Below are 17,917 nucleotides of genomic sequence, written 5' to 3' on the forward strand. Positions count from 1 at the left end.
GTTAAAAATCGCTTAAATTTTATCTCCTCCATAGAAAAACATTTTCATTTCCAATTCAAATTGGCCTTTTCAGGTAATTTTCAACAATTTCTCAAATGACACCAGAACAGACCACTCTTATACTACAATAAAATATGCGTCTGAGAAATTATACTATTAGCAGTTCAATTTAAAACCCATCTTCAATCAGTAGAATTTTCCCAAATCCTGAAAAACTGAACATGCAGCACTTAAGATAAGTGATACATTTAATATTCAAGAGCACATAATACTATTCCACTCATATTTACGGGCTGTTAACACCAGAGAGAATTACTGAAAGATGAGAATGTAGACTTGAAATAATACGAAATATTATGAAATAAAGAAACGGAAAAATTTAGGGAACGTATTAGGCAAAGAAAAATCTTGCCATCAAACTTCATGGGGAAGATTCCAGAGGATCTAAGTGGAAGGCTCAGTTCTTCGAGTATCTTCAGCCATAAAATGCAAGGGACCAAAAAAAAAAACCCAAACAAACCCACAACCACCCAAAACCATGCAGCAGGAAACATGTACTGGCAAGACGACGGCCTGGATGATCTAATGCACTTTCCATCTCCAACATCTCTGATTCTGTAATTCCACAGGAGCTCTTAGCACAGGGCTGGCCAACTTCTGCAGCAACTCAATTGTCTGATTGGTGTGTGATAATCACAGAGCTCGATTAAAAGGAGGCCCTTGTAGCTGGGTGTTGTAGCTACTCCCCAACAGAGCCATGCCAGTAGGGATGTGATTGGCGGGGGCACAGTAATGACAGGGTTGTGGGGAACTCTCCTAAACAGGCACAACAGAATTTATGTCATTAAAGAGACAATCATCATCTTCCTTGCAAAACGCCTGGGGTCAGCTTTTGACAGTGGATTTGATAACGCAGAGCTCAACTGTGTCAACATTTATGTAGGCAAATAACTTCACTCCTACGTGGGATCGAGCCTTAGAGCGGCTGGATCTATATTATACAGCATTTTTAACTATTTAACTCTTGATTTGTGCGCTGAGAAAATCTTCCCTTAGGGTAAAATACCAGCTTGTTTCTCAGATCATGTGCTTTGTTTGCTATTTCCAAGTTGTTAGGTAAGCACACACGCAGGAAGGAGACGGCGCAGAAAGACGCATGGCATGAGCGCACCTCTGGTGTTTTCAAGGAGGCTGTATGAGAAAAATGCATTATAGCAACAGCAGTAAGAATCAATCAGGAAAACTGACAGAAAAATGCAGAAGAAGAGAAAAAACTCCAAAGCAGTAGAGTAGAAAGCAGAGGCATGAAGAAAGATAATCCCTTCCCAACTGTGCTGTGCCTGCTGGAAGCCAACTGCCCGAACTATTGCTGCCCCAAAACCTCCTGCAGAGAGGGGTTTGGGGGTATTTTGCCTTTTTTTTTTCTTTTTCCACCCTGGCCAATGCAAATTCTATCCTGACTCTGATTACGACAGGATGTGATTTGTGGAATAATAGACAAAGGGAAGTTTTGTGAAAAGTAGAAGAAGAACAATTTTTGATGCTGTTTGAAAAAATGCCAGTTTGATAAATGGCATGAGCCTATCAGGCTCTATAAAGCTTATTTCTATATATTTCTATATAACAGTAAGATTTAAGGTTGAGATTGGATATTGGGAAGAAATTCTTGGCTGGGGAGGCCCTGGCACAGGTTGCCCAGAGAAGCTGTGGCTGCCCCTGGATCCCTGGAAGTGTCCAAGGCCAGGCTGGATGAGGCTTGGAGCAGCCTGGGATGGTGAAAGGTGTCCCTGCCCATGACAGAAGTGCTGAAATTAGTTATTCTTAAGGTTCCTCCCAATCCAAACCATCCTTTGATTTGATGATCAATAACCAGAAATTTTAGCAAGGGATGGACTCCTCTCTGGCACTACACATTATTATCTCAGTTACTTTTCTTTTTCTTAGGTACTTCTGCTCTTTAAATGCAGATACCTATAATCCAGATGCCAAAGGAATACAGGAAAGACTGTTCAACAGATTGCTAACTTTGGAAAAAGGTTAAGTTAGCTCTTCCTTGAGCTCCACTGTGACGAACTGACAGGGAAGGTGAGGTTTCCTGAACATGCTGATGAACTTCATACAGCTGTCACTGTAAGTGACAGTGTCACCTTCTCCTTTGCTTCTGGCCATTAATTCCTCCCACCTCCCCATCAGCACCAGCAGCCCTGTAGTCATGTCATGGGATGGAGCAGCTCTAATTTCCCAAGAGAAAAGAAATGGAGAAGAAAAACGTTTTCAAACCAGCTCAGCAAATTGAGCTGTTCAGTTTGGATCACTCCAAGACCACTTGGTCATCAGGGATGGTCATGGAAGGATCTGACCTTAAAACCACATGTGAAACCTGCAGAGCAGGTACCCTCTGCTCACACTGAAACACCAATGCCAAAACAACATCCAACAACCGCTGCAACCCAAAGCCACGTCCACAGAAGACAATATTGTCACCTTGAAACAGTACCCCACTGGTTAAGAGCTCAACTGGGAGGCTGGGAACTTCTTCCAAGGCTGGGCATTTTTCCCCCTGCAGATGCCACCTCCTGCGAAGTCCCTGAACCAGCAGGCTTCAAGCAGATCTTGGGCTGAGGCTGCTTTCTGCCCTCCTGCTGGAGCTGGGCCAGCTCACAGGAATTCAAAACTCACAAAGCCATGAAGAGAAAGCCCTGGAGGGCAAGTATGACTCCATGAGAAAGAGACTCCCAGGAGAAGGGGCAGAGCCCTATATTCTGGTCCCTTCTCCAGGAACTGCTCATGCCTACTGCACTGAAGATTACGTAAAATGTATACATAGCTCCTTTTATACTAAAGCTTCAAAAATACATCCTATGAGCTATATAAACACACCTAAGAGCCAGTGAGAGCTCTGCCCTAACAGGAGAACAGCATATTCCTACCTGTATTCTTGGAAATATTTTTATACTTGGTGGATAAAAGTAAATCAAAGAGCAAAGCTGAGATCTTCCCAGGTATGACTCATTTCTGCCAACCTCATGTTTTGGCAATAAAACTGCAAGTACACTCTCACCTGAGCCTGTAATAACAGGTCATGTGGGGAATTTCTGTAGCCACTTGGGTTCTTAAAGGTACAATTCAGGTGCCCAAACTTTGGTGAGAAGTGAAAACTGCCTGTTAGTGTCCATTTGCTGCACCAGGGAACACCTGCAGTCCCAGCAGGACACGGCAGCACTGCCTAGAGGTGTCCCAGTTCGGCAGCAGAAATAAATCCAATTCTGGATGTCCCATCCCTGGAAATGTTCCAGGGCAGACTGGACAGGGCTTGGAGCAACCTGGTCCAGTGGAAAGTGTCCCTGCTCATGGCAGGGTATTGGAATTGGATGTTCTTTAAGGTCCCTTCCCACCCAAACTGTTCTGTGATTTTATGATGTGATAAGGAAGCAAGGGGATGAGATACCAGAGACCATCACACACAGCTCTACCCTGAATGTGCACTGATAAAAGTGGCTTCCTTCCATACCTCACACTGCTGGATGTGTTTTTATTTGCCTCAATTACCTGTTCTTTTTCAGATGTTGGTGTTACCATTCCAGCAGAGTGATGGAAAAGGAAGACTCCTCACTCCTCTGTTCTAGGTCCAATTTTGAGCTCACCATTTCCTATGCAAACTTTAGCTGCAAACTCTGGATAGCTACAGGCCATAAAAGAACTTTGAAAATTTACACAACAAACAACAGCCTGTGAACTTCCACATGGGAATCCCTCAGATAATCAGTACAGATCAACACGATCAAAACACTACCCAGACCTAAAACATCAAATACTTGGTACAAGACATCACACTACACACCTGTGCATCCAGCTTTGGACTCTTAAGTGTCTTCCTTACATGCAATTTATGGCTTAAGTTTCAAAAGCTACTATTTATGATAAAGGCAGTTTTTTGGTTAATTCTGTTAGTTTGACTGTTTTTTTTAAAAAAATCCAGACTTTCATTAACTACTGCAATGAACAATAATCTGCTTCAGAGACAGAGTGCTGTTCCACCTGCCTCCATGTGCTGTCTTTTTTTTGGCTCAAGATAACAATTAAAGGCATAGAAAAACATCACCTTTGCAACATATAATTTAGATTCTTTCAATCACATTAGGCAACATTTTCAAAGCTGCCACTAAAAAGAGATGCATGCATGACCAACTCAGCATATCCTATGATTCTATGAATCTATGTAAAAAAAAAAAATCAGGTTTCAAAATACGTTTCATTCAATTTTTTGGGGGCAAACCATCTCTGTGCACTGCATCAGTGGTAAAAGCCCCAAAATTTCCAAAATTCTGCCCCCAAAAAATCCCCTATTTCCCAAAATATGTGATTTTCAAGAGCAGCACTTTCCCTGTCCCACAGATAAGTACACAGCAGTGAACTCAAGATCTAAGACTCTTTCTCCTCAAACAGGGCCTGCTTGGGATTTTTCAGTAAATGGATTTGCTCCACTGTGATCTAGAGGAAATTTGATCTGCTGCTTCAATACAGGTTTAACAGTTAACAATTTAGCAGCAATAAAAATCTGCAAATTCCTTTCTTTTCATCTGAAGTGATACGAAAACAATGATTTTCTTTTCTTTTGGAAAAAAAAATCACTCCTGAGAACGTTCTGATAAGGTTACAGTTAAATCATTTTCAGGAGATATGTAGTTAATTCACAAAAAATACTTGGCAAAAAATGTATCTCTGAATATCTAATTCATATAACGTTCTCCTTTATTTGTTTAATTCAAGTAAAATATTTTCCTCCACCCTTTCCTTTTCATAGGCTTTTCACACCCACATAACAACCAAGTGACTCTTCCCTGACCCGGCCTCCCACGCCTTTTGGTACAACTGCTCCCCGCTCTTGAGCTCTTCTCCCAAGATCCAAAGGAAGCACTTAAGGAAGGGAAAGGAAACCCAGTACAATGCTGAACCTTCCTTTTTCTTTTTTTTTTCATTAAACCACTGGGTTTATTTGCTGTTCTGCAAGGGTATGTGGTGCATGGAGAGCCTCCTCCGTGGCTGTTTTGGAAAAAAGGGAAAAAATATCCCTGGAGTGCTCCTTGCAAATGCCAACACAAGTGGGTTTGGGAAGACAAGGTGTCCTGTTCTCACCACCCAGGGGAACTACAGCAGCAGTGGATCCCTCCCTTTGTGGAGAACCTGCAATTCCTACAGCTGTTGTTTGGAGAAGACACGTCACAGAGCAAGACAAATTCAATAATCACTATTCTGCTTTTCCCATTTTCTAATCTCAGCGTTCCAAATGATGCTCTGGAAATCCAAGAGCTACAGTATCCCATATCAGCACCCTCTCTAAATGGAAAATACAGTCTTAATGCTGGTAAAGCACCAAAGGGAAGTTAAATATCACTGCCCTCATTTCATCGACAACTAAAAATAAACTACTTGCCCAAGAAGCTCCCCCCTCCAAAGAATTCCTCCCAAATACAGCGACAGAGTCGACAGCAGATTCAGGGAGCACAACTTCCAGACCCAGCTCTGTCAGCCAACGTGATTCTTTCCAGCCAATAGTATGTTAATGATTTGGGGGTTTTTTGAGAAACCACTAACTGATGTATTTTTTCTTGGCATTTTACGGAGCCACTTAAAAATAACACCATTTCTATTCTAGGTATATTTTAGGAAAAGTATCATTAGATTTAATTCTAGGGATGAACATCTGATTCTCATGTGAAATTCTAGAAGACCAGAGCCTTGTTCATTCAGTGTAACAGGGAAATTACAGCTTAGCCATGACTCTGGGGTGATGTGATCCCAAAGCTGGAGCTCTGGTCCATCCCCTTCACTCAGTACCAATGTCAGCAGAGGTTTGTAGGTGAAAGGTGGGAGGGAAAAGCAGTTTCAAACTGTTTCTGTCACCCTGATCAAAAAAAATTTCCCCCTCATTCACAGACTCCTAACCTGTGGCAAGGCAGCCAGTGCTTTCTGCAAAAGCTCCAGTGGGAAAAAAATAATGAAAGTGGCCTCTTCAAAGAGCTGCTGAAGGGCTTTCTCTCAATCACATTTAGCAAGATACCATCTCAGCGCTGAAAATAAGCACATAAACTTACCAATGCACTATCGGGAGAAGCATCAGAAATAAAGTTCAGGTGTTACTCAGCCGTCAGCACCTCAGCTCCTCCCTGGCACCAAGTAAATCCCACAGCAGCAGGTACCAGAACTGCCTCTCCTCCGCTGCTCACACCCGAACGCTCACAGCCAGGCTCTGAATCTGCCACCAACAAAAGAAACCACAGGAAGACTGCTTCCCTAATGCTTCAGAACTGAGTCAGTGGGTCAACAATTCCTTCGGTTTAGGAGCCAGACCAATTCCCTTAAACACCCCTTCTTCTCTTTTCTCTTTTTTTTTCTGATGGAGAAGCCAACTGCCTCCTGCCAGTGGCAGCCCATCTGCTTCCAGAACAGAACCAAACCACTCCAAACCACCACCTCGTTTTGGCACAGGCACCCGTCCTGACGCAACTCCATTTTGTCTCCCACGTCTGGGAAAAGCCATGAGAAAATACTTACAATTGAAAAGGCAGCAGGGAAAACTGCTCCTCGTGCACCTTGCACAGGCTGTGCCGGCTCTCAGCCCACGCTCCCATCTCCCATGCCTGGGATGGAGCGGCACAAAGGAGAGCGCTTCATGTGAGCCCACACCTGTCCCCCGGTGTGGGCAAAGAATATCCCGGGTGTGCATTTCAGGAGCGGTGCCTGAACAAAGAGAGAGCTCCGGAGCTGCTATCCCTCTTCCCCATCCATGACTCAAAACGTCTGGTTGAAAATTGGTTTCGTAATAACCCTTTAGTTCCACCTACTCACATCACAGAGCGATTCTTGCAGCAAATGCACAGGAAATCACCAACGAGTGCCAATGGAGCTACTATTCCAAGAACCAGCTCTTTCGGTTATTCCTTCATCACTTGGAAACCAAGATGCTTTTACTTTCCCTATTGCACAGGGTGTAATTTTTTTTTAAGATTAGACTTTAACTATGATCCTGTAAAATACTTTGTTGATAAATCACCAGCTGAAAACTTGCCCACTGTATTTAAAAAAAAAAAAAAAAGAAGAAGAAAAAAACAAGAGACAGAGAGAAAGAATTTCACAATAGTCATTCCAGAAAATACAGTAACTCCTTTCTGGAAATAATTCACTGGACAAATCAAGCGGGGAGGATTAATTTTTGGAGACAGTCTGCATCCTGCAGAGCACACAAAGGCGGTGTCGTCAGCCACGTGCCTTTGTGACCACCAACAGCAGACCCCTGACTCACCCAACCACGAGATGAGTCGCTATGAATGGTTTCCTCTTCTTCCACGCTCCCCTGGGGTGCTCTGTGCCACCGGCATATCCTGAGCCTAATCCCGACTTTGGTGGAAATTCCAAAACTCATCTGGGAAGGCTGTGGCCACCAGCTAACGACGTGGCCATCTGCTCGCTCCTTCTTTGAGTCACCTGTCAGCAATACAAAAGGAAATTACTCAGCAGCGAGCACGTGGAAGCCTCTGCTACAGCCCCTGGCGTACCCCTTAGGGGAATGCAACATTCTGGAGCGCTCGGATCACCCTGAAAGGAAAGTGTTACGTCCTGTAGCACTCCCATTCAAAAAAAGTGAAATTTGGTTTAAAATGAAGATAAAAACGAATGCCAGGAGTGCGGGGAGAGCGTGTTTCAGCTGGGTTCTCAGTGCCAGCATCACTGAGGCTGCCATGGAAGGGGGGACAAAAATAAAAGAAGACATTTCACAAACACGAGACCTTCACTGTGCGTGACAAGAAAAATAATTAAAACAACTGAGAGAACTAATCTGTGGCTGCTTAGGAAGTTAACTCTTCGAAGGAAGTGATTAAGAGAACAAAAGCTAAGTGTTATGTTTATCAAACAAGTGAACTTAACCCGTGGAGAGGGCTTACTCCTGTGAGTAAAGGTGGAGTACTGTCACAGCCCTCCCTGCAGGCATCAGTTCATACTGGGCTGGGAGCTTAGTGAATATTAATGAATTACTATTTCAAAGAAGTAAGTCTTATAAGAAATACGAAGCACAGCTTTGCCAAAACACCAAATACTAGCAAGAAAGGCAGCCACAATGTCCCGTGCCTCTTTACAAAATCCCCTTGGTCTAATGCCTATTCAGGATAAAATTCACAACTATTTTCCTGAGAAGACCTGATTAACCACTTAAACATTCCCGAATTCAGTCCCAGCAACAGACATTTTTTGTTTCATCACACAAATTCAGCCCTCTGAAACAAGGCTCCCAACTTCTCCCCAAAAAAACAACCGACAAATATGAGACAGTTACTACAAACGCTGCTTTGAATCTTCAGGAATTTCACAAAAATTAATTAATACTAAAGATCTAATTGTCTAACCTGCTTCTGCATGCAGAAAGAGCCAGACCTGGTGCCTCTACAGGGGGGGAGGGAAGCATTTCTTGTTCCTGTTTCGTACTTGACTTTTTTCCTGCGCAGGAGATGATCTAATTATCCAACGTGTCAGTATATTGCTTCACCCTTCCTCGTATGTCTCCTTACATTAACATATTTTAACAATTCAGCTCATTAGGAAGGAGGCGAGGAACAAAATGGCAAATTATCCTTAAAAATCAATCACAAAGGCAGAAGTCTTCCCATGTTTTGTCCTGTACCTCTCCAAAACTCTACCGGAGCACACAACCAACGATGCTGAATGTAAACGCGTCACAAATCTCCCCAGATCTCACATCCTCACGCTGCTCGGATGGAAGCGTACCTGTTGAAGACAGGAGCCTGATGGGTGAGCTGTGCAAGGGAGTCATTTTGGGTCCTGCCCAATTAGAAGGGAAAGAAACTCCCAAATGCCAGCCCCTTATTGTTCCCAACCGTGCTGATGCTCAGCTGCAGGCACTGTGGCTTCGAGGGGGCTGGTGGATCTCATGTATAATAATTGATGATGGGTGATGAAAGCAAGCCATTAAACCACATAAGACTGCTACCCATCGCCTTGAAATGCATCTGAAAAACCCTGAAATCCAAATATAACACGGACAGCACCTGCATTTGCATATGTAGGATGCCAGGCGAAGTTCCCGAGCCTTTTTATCAAATGCTCTTTTTTACAGCAAAGAGCCATTCAACACCCAGCCCTGCCAGCAGACACGGATTTGAGAGATGATCTTGTGTTTTAAACCTTCCCCCAAATTCCTACAACAGGTTTAGCCTGAGCAGAGTCCCCATGGCACACAGTAAAACCACGGGATCTCAGGAAACGTTTCTTCAGCAAGTTTTGTGTATAATAGCAGTGCCTATATATAAACGTGTTTACGGCTATTCCCAAAGAAGAGCCTGCTCTGAAGCAGCTCCTTTATTGTGATCGAACATGCTGGATTCGTTCCCAGTTTTAAGCCTTATATAAGGCCTTCAAGGAAACAGAAACTTACTTTGTACAAAATAATGCCAGTATGGTAGTAGGTGCAACGGAATTATTCTGTTACACATTAAGTTTTACTAATAAAAGACTTACACTGCCGTCATAAAGTCAAATGCTGCTTCCCACTATCACAAACAAATAATTCCTGCCAGGTATGTCCACTCTGACTAATAAATAACACAGTTTTCTGAACCGTGGGCTGCAGCATAAACGTGTTAAGATTATCTCTGTGGCTTGTCAGGAGGGAGCACAACCCAGCGTGCTTGCAGGGATGGCTCACTCCAAAAACCCTCAGGGATTCAGCACAGGTCAGGCCACGTCAGGTTTGCTTCTCACATCCCCATGCAGGCTTCTGGCACTGCTCCTGCAGAATCTACATTTCCCAGGACCACCAGGGAGTCAAATCACTCCAAATTCAAATAGTCATCAGGACCAAAAAGCTGGGTGTGTGACCAGGTCTTAAAACTCAAGCTCTTGTACTCATAATAAAACCACTAAATTGGTAATAAGCATCAGAAGCTTTAAAATGAAAAATACCACCAAAACCCAACAAACCAACAAAAAAAACCCCACTTGACAGAAATGACAGGTTGTGGTTAACATCTTATGGTGGTCTCCACACTGTGTTGCTGCAGAGAATCTGCTTGGGCAGAACACATCTATGCCTGACACGGGCTGGGAGGACAGCACAGCTCCCCGGGTGGTGCAGGCAGCACAGACACAGCCAGGGAGACAGAAACACCCACTCTGGTGCCATCTGGGTGTCTGCATCCAAATAAATCAATCAATCAGTCTGTACTGGATTAGCACAGGCACTCTGCACAGCACTTCACTGATAGCACCAAGGCGTTTTCCCTGCGGCCACGTCCCATTTTGTGTTACCACGCAGAGGCAGCTCAAGGACTAAACCAGATCAAAACTAAACCTCCTCTTGCTTAAGAATAAATTATTACAGGACTGACCTTGCAGATACCTTGGCCCGACTTTTCAGAGGGGTTCCCAACTCAGCACTGAGATTTAGCACAAAGCACAACACTAACATTTTCTTCGGGAAAGAGATACTTCTCACCCTTCTGAATCCTCCCATTGCAAAGTCTCTTGCCTGGGAAGCAGGAGACTTGTATTCTGCTTTTTCCTCCTATGCCCACAGCCCGGCACTGTGCTGTAATTTTGATACTACACGTTTATGAGCAGAGTAGTGACCTCCCACCCCTCCTTCTGAAACACGCCCTTGCTCCCAAATCATATAAAAGATTCAAAATGGGACGATATACAATCACAGTTTGTCCCTTACCCTACAGTGAAAAGGACTTCTCAGGGCACTTGGAAGGCTAGGTTTTAATTTCTTTTCTTAATTCTGTCTCTGTGTTTTATCCAAATTGTTTAAGCAGACCCCAGGTCAGGACAACATTTAATATTGCCATACTTTTTTCTTCCCACTTCACTTGCTAGCAATTCAGAGATACTTAACTCCTCTTATTCATTCTAGAGATGTCTCCTGTATTTATTTTTTGTATGCAGTTCCAGGACTAGCATTTTTTTATATTTCATTTCATGGGCCTGCACACAAGCCATGTTCACAAATACATTCTGGAGCTGTAGAAGCTGACAGGAATGGTTGAATTCTGACCCTGGCATGGAAAGGATGACATGAGGGGCAGGCGAGGCAGGATGGAATTGGTCTCCTGACTTGCTCTGGTAGCTACAACAGATGGATCACATAATCCAATGCAAACAGCAAGCAAGTTTCTTGGTAATGAGAGAAAAGGACACGATGACCTCTAGGTAAAAATCTTGGGAACAGCAAGCACACATAAACATCAACCTGAGCAACTTTAATTCTGTGCCAGAGCCTGAACTGAAGATAACAGCAAAGACAAACACCCAAGATAGATTTAATTCAGGCTGTAATTCACTGCATGAACATGCCAAAATTGTGGTTCAAACCTCATGCCTTTTAACACTCCTCACTGTAAGCTTATTCTTATCTTGGTGATGAATGTAGGATTTTAGAAAGTTCTTTGTTTGTTTTTTTTTCAAGCCTCTTGCAATTTTGGTGCTGTGTTCTTTAGCAGGGAGGAAGCTGAAGTACTTCAGGTTATGAGCTGGGGTGGAATATGTCCTAATACTGATCCACAAACACACGGCATCTCATGACAGGGCATTGATAATGAACTGTTGCATGCATACAGACAAGCGCATTACTGTTACCTCCCTCTCCCCTCCTCACCAATAAAGGGTATTTTAATTTAAGATTTATTTTGTTTGCAAAGTTTGTTCAGCTCCTGCAATGGGAAGCAACAGCTGCATGAACTAACTATGTTTTCTTGGTACGAAGGTACAGATTATCTTAGCATGTGCTTTAAATAACAGACTAAGTCTCCCTGTTCCTTCTTCTGATTAAGAAATCCTTGAACAGCTCAGTTCCCCAACACTCAGAAACCCCAACAGGGTAGCAGGGGCCATAAACACTCATTTTCTGCCCCAAGCACAGGAACATTTCAGAAATAACGAGGATTTGGAGGAGGGTGGATTTTTGGGGGGATTTCCTTTATTTTGAGTGCTCCAAGCTCATACCACTAGATGGCACGTTTGAAACTCTTGGCATCTCAGTGAAATCACAAGTCTCAGCTCAGCATCACACCACGCTTATCCTCTCCTGGGATGGAAAAGTACAGGTAAAATGATATCTCAGGAGCCAAAGAATTGGGACAGGCAGACAATGGCATGGAAAAATGTGCCTGCATGGGAGGGCAGAGTCTGCCAGTGACCTGAGGGAGCGATTGCCATAGAGAACTGAGCTCCAGCACTTCCAGCTCTCATCTTGGTGTGGCCTTGGTAAATCTCTTTTAGTCTTGGGAGAGTATCTGAATGCCAGAGGGAGCTGAGACAAGAGGAAAATGGCAAAGGAGGGAGAGTTGAGCCTCTGAATGCACAATGGCATGCTGCACCACGAGCTGAGCAATGCTCTGCTCTCTGTACATCCCCAAAAACTCAACACACCAAAAATCATCCACAGTTTCTCCAAAACATCACTGGCACGACCTGATGGCAGGGAGACATTCAGGGCGCCACCAAACAACATGGGAATATGTAGCCAACCCACAGCATCCCATGCAAGATGTGACTTTTCCCGAAGTATCAAGCACTTCCCACCCCACAGACCTCCATGACAGATAAGCAAACACACAGCAGCCCCTGACACTGAGTCACAGCCTCCTGAGCAAGTCCCCTCTTGTGCAGGACACGTTTTGGAGTGTACCTAGATGTGCCCTGGTGTACTGGCCTTGGCAGGGATGCCAGAGCCTGGCAGCACCACTTCCTTATGGCTTCTGGCTCGCTCTTGCTGCCAGTTCCTTAATTTAACTCAACCCACTTAGAAAGTGCATTAGCACAAGCATGTACCAACATTCCAACCAAGTAACATTCCCTCCAAGGCGAACAAGTCGGTTCAGCACCGCTCTAACGATCGCGGGCGCTCGGAGCTGGTACTTGTCATGGCATTGCACCCCACATTCCCTCCATGGGCAACTTCAATAGATGGGGATTAACAATTTACTATGAGCACTTCAACATCTGACTCAGTCCCTGGAACGGGCACTCGTGTCAATGGAAAAAAAAAACCCTGTCAATTTGAGCTGGAGAAGGAGGGAGATGATGTTGAGAGACCTGCAAGGGCAATGGCAGAAAGTGCTTCTTGTCTGGGTGGAAGAAAAAAAAAACCTTCCTTCTTCCAAACAAGAAGAACTGCAGCAAAAAGAAAAAAACCCAATGTTTTCCTTATGTAGGATTTGGCGCTGAAGTGCCCAAAGTGTCCTCACCATCATCACCCTCACTGAGGGACCAAAATACACTCCTGAGGCAGCACAGGAAAGCTTTGCCATAGCACCATCTATCCTATACTCTTCAGGAATCCTGCTCTTCCCTGATCCATCAGTTTGCCACTATTTCGTGTATTTACATGCTCCTGTTTACGCAGTATGGACCTGTTGGACAAATACTCCTCAAAACATGCCAGAGTAGATTTCTGTGTCGATGTCTGCAGGCTCTGCCAGCAAGTCTGTAGACATCAACACGTGGCTGTATCAAGCTGTTGAAATATTCCAGCAAGGCCTCTAATTTCAATGGACCAACAACTCAAGAGAACTCAATTTCAAACATAATGATGCAATCATCTCATATGAATCTTTCCAGTCCCCTCTGGATGCAGCTCCATCCCTCTAATCATCCCTCTCTCTAGTGGTAGATGATGCTGAACCTCTTGCAAGTAAGAATATACCATGGTGCCTTGACTGCTTTTAAATGAAAACCACAAGTACTCCAAAGCAAGACAGGAAAATTCCTCAGTGTAACTACAAAAACCACTGCAAAATGTTGTGGGGGGAAAAAATGGTGGATCATCTATAAATGAAAATCCATGGAGTTCTGGTACAGATTTTCCTCCTAATGAACCACTCAATACACTGCATCCTAACTGAAAGCAAGGAAAATACTTCATGAGTGGGATTATTCTCACTTCCATTTAAATACCTGCAGCACAGATGTTGTTATCTGGGTTAGTCACAGGGAACTCCTTAAAAGTCAGAGCAAAGAAACTGTCACTTGCATGACACAATTCATCTGACTTATTCCAGGCAGTTATTTGGGGTGTTTTCCCTCTTAGAAGGGAAGTCAGGAATGTCACAGCCCTGTCAGATGAGTTACAGCGATTCCAAATTCTCAAATGCTGCTTTAAGCTACCGTTAAAAAAAAAAAAAAAAAAAAAAAGGGGGGAACTTTTAAATAGTGATTTGTGGCATAAACTTTTATATACTTGTTTAAATGGAAAACTGTAATTAAAAATGTTGCCCCTTACAGGTTTTGTTCCACGAATTTTTGTCCTAAAATTTGCAAACTAAATTTTGCAGCACTGGCCCAGAACACAGATAGGCAAAGAACACTGGGCAATGTGAAAGTAACCAATCCATTTCCCTCCTAAAATAGTTAATTTGAAAGCAAACAAAGTAACCTAAAGAGCAGACAGTGGATTTCATCACGCAATACCCTTTTATGTTAATAAAAAGGTTTTTATGAGGAAGGAAGAATAGTCTTGTGGTTAAGGGCAAGATGTTCAAAGTGCACTGCTAGCTCTGGACTGTATTTTTCGTGACTAAGTCTCCACCTCGATGTCACACACATTATGTTTATTGCCTCATATTTATATTTTTGGAGAGGACACAGTCAGAGAAGGAAGTACTGGGAGGATGATGAGGCTGTTTTTCTCCAGCAGAGCATCAAAAGCTGAGCCCCCCTTGTATGGCAAAGCTGACTGTGAAGAGGATGGATCTCATGGACAGTCACAAGGACTTGGCTATTAATGAGCAGAGCTGAAACTCATGACATTGCTCTGGCCTCTGCAGCACGGCTGCATTAGGTGTATGTTATCTGGAAACTCCCTGACCACTCAGCCTTGTTCTCAGCATAAGGAGAACGAGCATCAGTGTTTCCTTAACCTCACTGCCCTTGCTGCTCTGCTCCTCAGCAGACAACCACAGGTATATAAACAGCTTTCTGAAGAAACTGGAGAGACCACAGGGATCACCTTCTGAGGAAGTGATGTGAGCTCTCAGCACTCACTGGTTGTGTCCCAGGGTGGTGGCCCCAGCCTGGCCGTGCCCTCTGCAGTGTGCCCGAGCTCCCCGCGCCAGGACTGACCTCTGAGGCACCAAACTCACCAGGAACATGGCAGGCATTTTGTCATTTCTGAGCTCTCTCCTGCTGGGGCAGCATCAGGAATGTAACAGTAATTCAGACAATCACAGAATGGTTTGGGTTGGAAGGGACCTTAAAGCTCTCATCATTCCAAGCCCCTGCCATGGACAGGGACACCTTCCACTATTCCAGGTTGCTCCAAGCCCTGTCCAACCTTACTTGGAACACTTCCAGGGATGGGGCAGCCACAGCTTCTCTGGGCAACCTGTGCCAGGGCCTCACCAGACTCACAATAAAGAATTTCTTCGTAATACCTAACCTAACCCTGCCCTCTGTCAGTTTAAAGCCATTCCCCCTTTCAATACATGCCCTTGTCAAAAGTCCCTCTCCAGCTTTTCAGTTCTCTTTTTATTTATCTCCCATCTACAAAAACAGACCTACTCCACTCTCACCAACGCTCCTAACTGAATTACTGTATTATGGTAGATTAGCAGCTTCTTCTGAAAAGCCTGCCTGCCTGCCAGGGAAAGTCAACATCCTCGGTCAAAGAGCACCCAACAATTAACAAACTTCATTTAGCTGCCACCAAATGATGTCACCAAGAGCAAAGTACAACAACAGAAGTGACAGCCAGGCGGGACATGAGCTTTTCCCAAGTATTGTTCGGGTGACAAGGGAACAAACTGCTCATTGTTGGTGTGCCCGTGGAAGCGGATGGCACACACACAGCTACCTACGTGTCTCCCAACACATACTGCGAGATGCTCAGGCAAATTTATCTCTGCGAGAGAACATCACCTCCAACAGACTGCAAGCTGAATCATGTAAATTTGGGTGAAGAGAATCCCATTAAAGAAGCAAAATTAACGCTAAGTGTATCAGATGAAAGACTTCACTTCTAAAGCCAGCGCCTGAGCGCAAATTCAAGCTACTTCGAAGATATTCAGGTCATTCAGACAATTATTTTAAAATGGCAGAGAAAGACAGCCTGATGATCCATGTATGGAAACAGGAGCCAGAAGCTCTGAATCATTCATAACAACACTTAGCAGCTCTATCATCTGCAGATCTCAAAGCCACTCCACAAAATGGATATGAATCGCTGGCACCCAGCTGTGGTTCCTCTGCAGTGGGTTGGCATTGCAGGGCTGCACTGGGAGGCCTGGAGAGCACCAGGGTGCTTTCCAAACAACAGGCAGTAATTACAGCTTCTGTCCCTGTTTATCCACCTACCTACCTGCAATTCTCATTTAGCATTCCCATGGCTGACAGCTATGGCTGTACCCAATCGCCCTCCACAGGAACCCCTTCATTTAATTCTGTGAATTCTCTGGCAAGTCTCACATTTCAGAAAAATAATAAAAAGAACGTGTTTTTTTCCCCACCCCGAATAGCCACATGGATTCAGTGGATTCCTCAGTACCTGCTGTATCTGGGAGTCATCTTTCATGCTATCCTTGTACTGATGAACAACAGAGCTGAGCCAAACCTACCTTTCCCATCTCTATACCCCTGTGTTTTTCCTCACTCAACTTGATAGACTGAAACCTTTAGATTTACTTTGCAAAAATCAGGAGGCTAATGCACAGAGAAAGTAAGTGGTGTGCTAAAATAACAGGATGACTCTCCAAGATAAATGCAGGCTCCACATCACCTGAGTCCTGGCCTCCCACCTGATCCAGTCAGGGCTGTTACACCCAGTTTGAGCATTTATCTGGAGGTTGCGTAAGACTCCTATAAACTAACTGTGCCCCAACACCCCTCTGTTGATGCCAACAGCTGTTTCCCAGGGCAGAAGCAGAGGTCTGAAGGGGTATTTGCCTTTTACCTGAAGAACATTTTGTTAACAACACTGCGCTGCTATTACCCATCATTGTTTCTGTGGCTGATGTTACAGGTTAGAAAAAGGTTCCTGCTTCCACACTGCCTTTATTCACCCCATTCCTGCTGCATCTGTGTGTCAAATAACAGGGATATCAGCTGCTGCAATCTCCTGTCCGTGGAACATCTGAAGTAGTGCTGGAACCTTAAGCAGATGTAAAGCACACAGTCCTCAGGTAAAACCCCATGACAGGACATATTTCCCAAAACAAGAGATGCAACTAAATAGAAAAAAGGAAGAAAAAAGCTGCTACTAAAACCCTGTCAATTTCTGCTGGGTATGAAAGACTCGGACACCAGAAGTCTCTTCTGCACTGTTCATCCCTCAATCAGGTTTTCCTACACATTAGAGGCCCAACTTAAACCAATACCTAAGAATATAATTTAATAAAGCCTTTACTCTGCAAGTCAATTTTACTCACTACCACTATACTTAGTGTAGGATTAAAACTTTACATTCTCTCTGATGCTCCCTTTTAACTCTGTCTGCTCTCATAACTAAGTTATAATTCAGTTCTTGATACTCTCTTTCTTTCCCCTCCCGCGATGGGTTGATGGAAAGAGAAGTAAAATTCCTCTGGAGGTTGAGCCTGAATTAGGAGGGACAAAGATTTTACTGAAACTGGGAAATGACAGGTTGCACAGGAAAGCATGGACTAAACCCACTGGGACAAATGAGATTTTATCTCATAAATCCACTTTGGCGAGCAGGGTCCTCATTTTTCTATAAAGATTTTTCTCTCACCTTCTGAGAATTTTCTGAAACATGTAAGTTACCTTGTAAATGTGTTTGAGATACTTCTCCCAGCATTGCAAACATCATATAATGGAGCTACAGGAACTTCAAAGGAAGTGGCTGCTTAGGTCAAAGCTGAAAACATTTACTGTCACCCAGACACACTTTTAT

At 43.9% G+C, this 17,917-nt stretch overlaps 1 protein-coding gene across 5 annotated transcripts in view; it reads right to left on the reverse strand.

The window, feature by feature from the left end:
* The window catches only part of LOC102104603 (endonuclease domain-containing 1 protein-like), a 158,513-nt gene that overhangs the window by 62,789 nt on the left and 77,807 nt on the right, over window positions 1–17,917 (reverse strand). For 2 of the 5 annotated variants that reach the window (XM_014259712.2, XM_088054837.1), the window contains exon 4: window positions 7,304–7,485. The exons of the other annotated variants lie outside the window; for them this stretch is intronic. The gene's annotated coding sequence lies outside the window, so the exon portion shown is untranslated. The remainder of the gene's footprint in view (window positions 1–7,303; window positions 7,486–17,917) is intronic. 5 annotated transcript variants of the gene reach the window in all.

Source organism: Pseudopodoces humilis, chromosome 5, assembly GCF_049639895.1.
Source record: "Pseudopodoces humilis isolate 2021_Gansu_Grassland_sample_001 chromosome 5, ASM4963989v1, whole genome shotgun sequence".
Classification (NCBI taxonomy): domain Eukaryota; kingdom Metazoa; phylum Chordata; class Aves; order Passeriformes; family Paridae; genus Pseudopodoces; species Pseudopodoces humilis.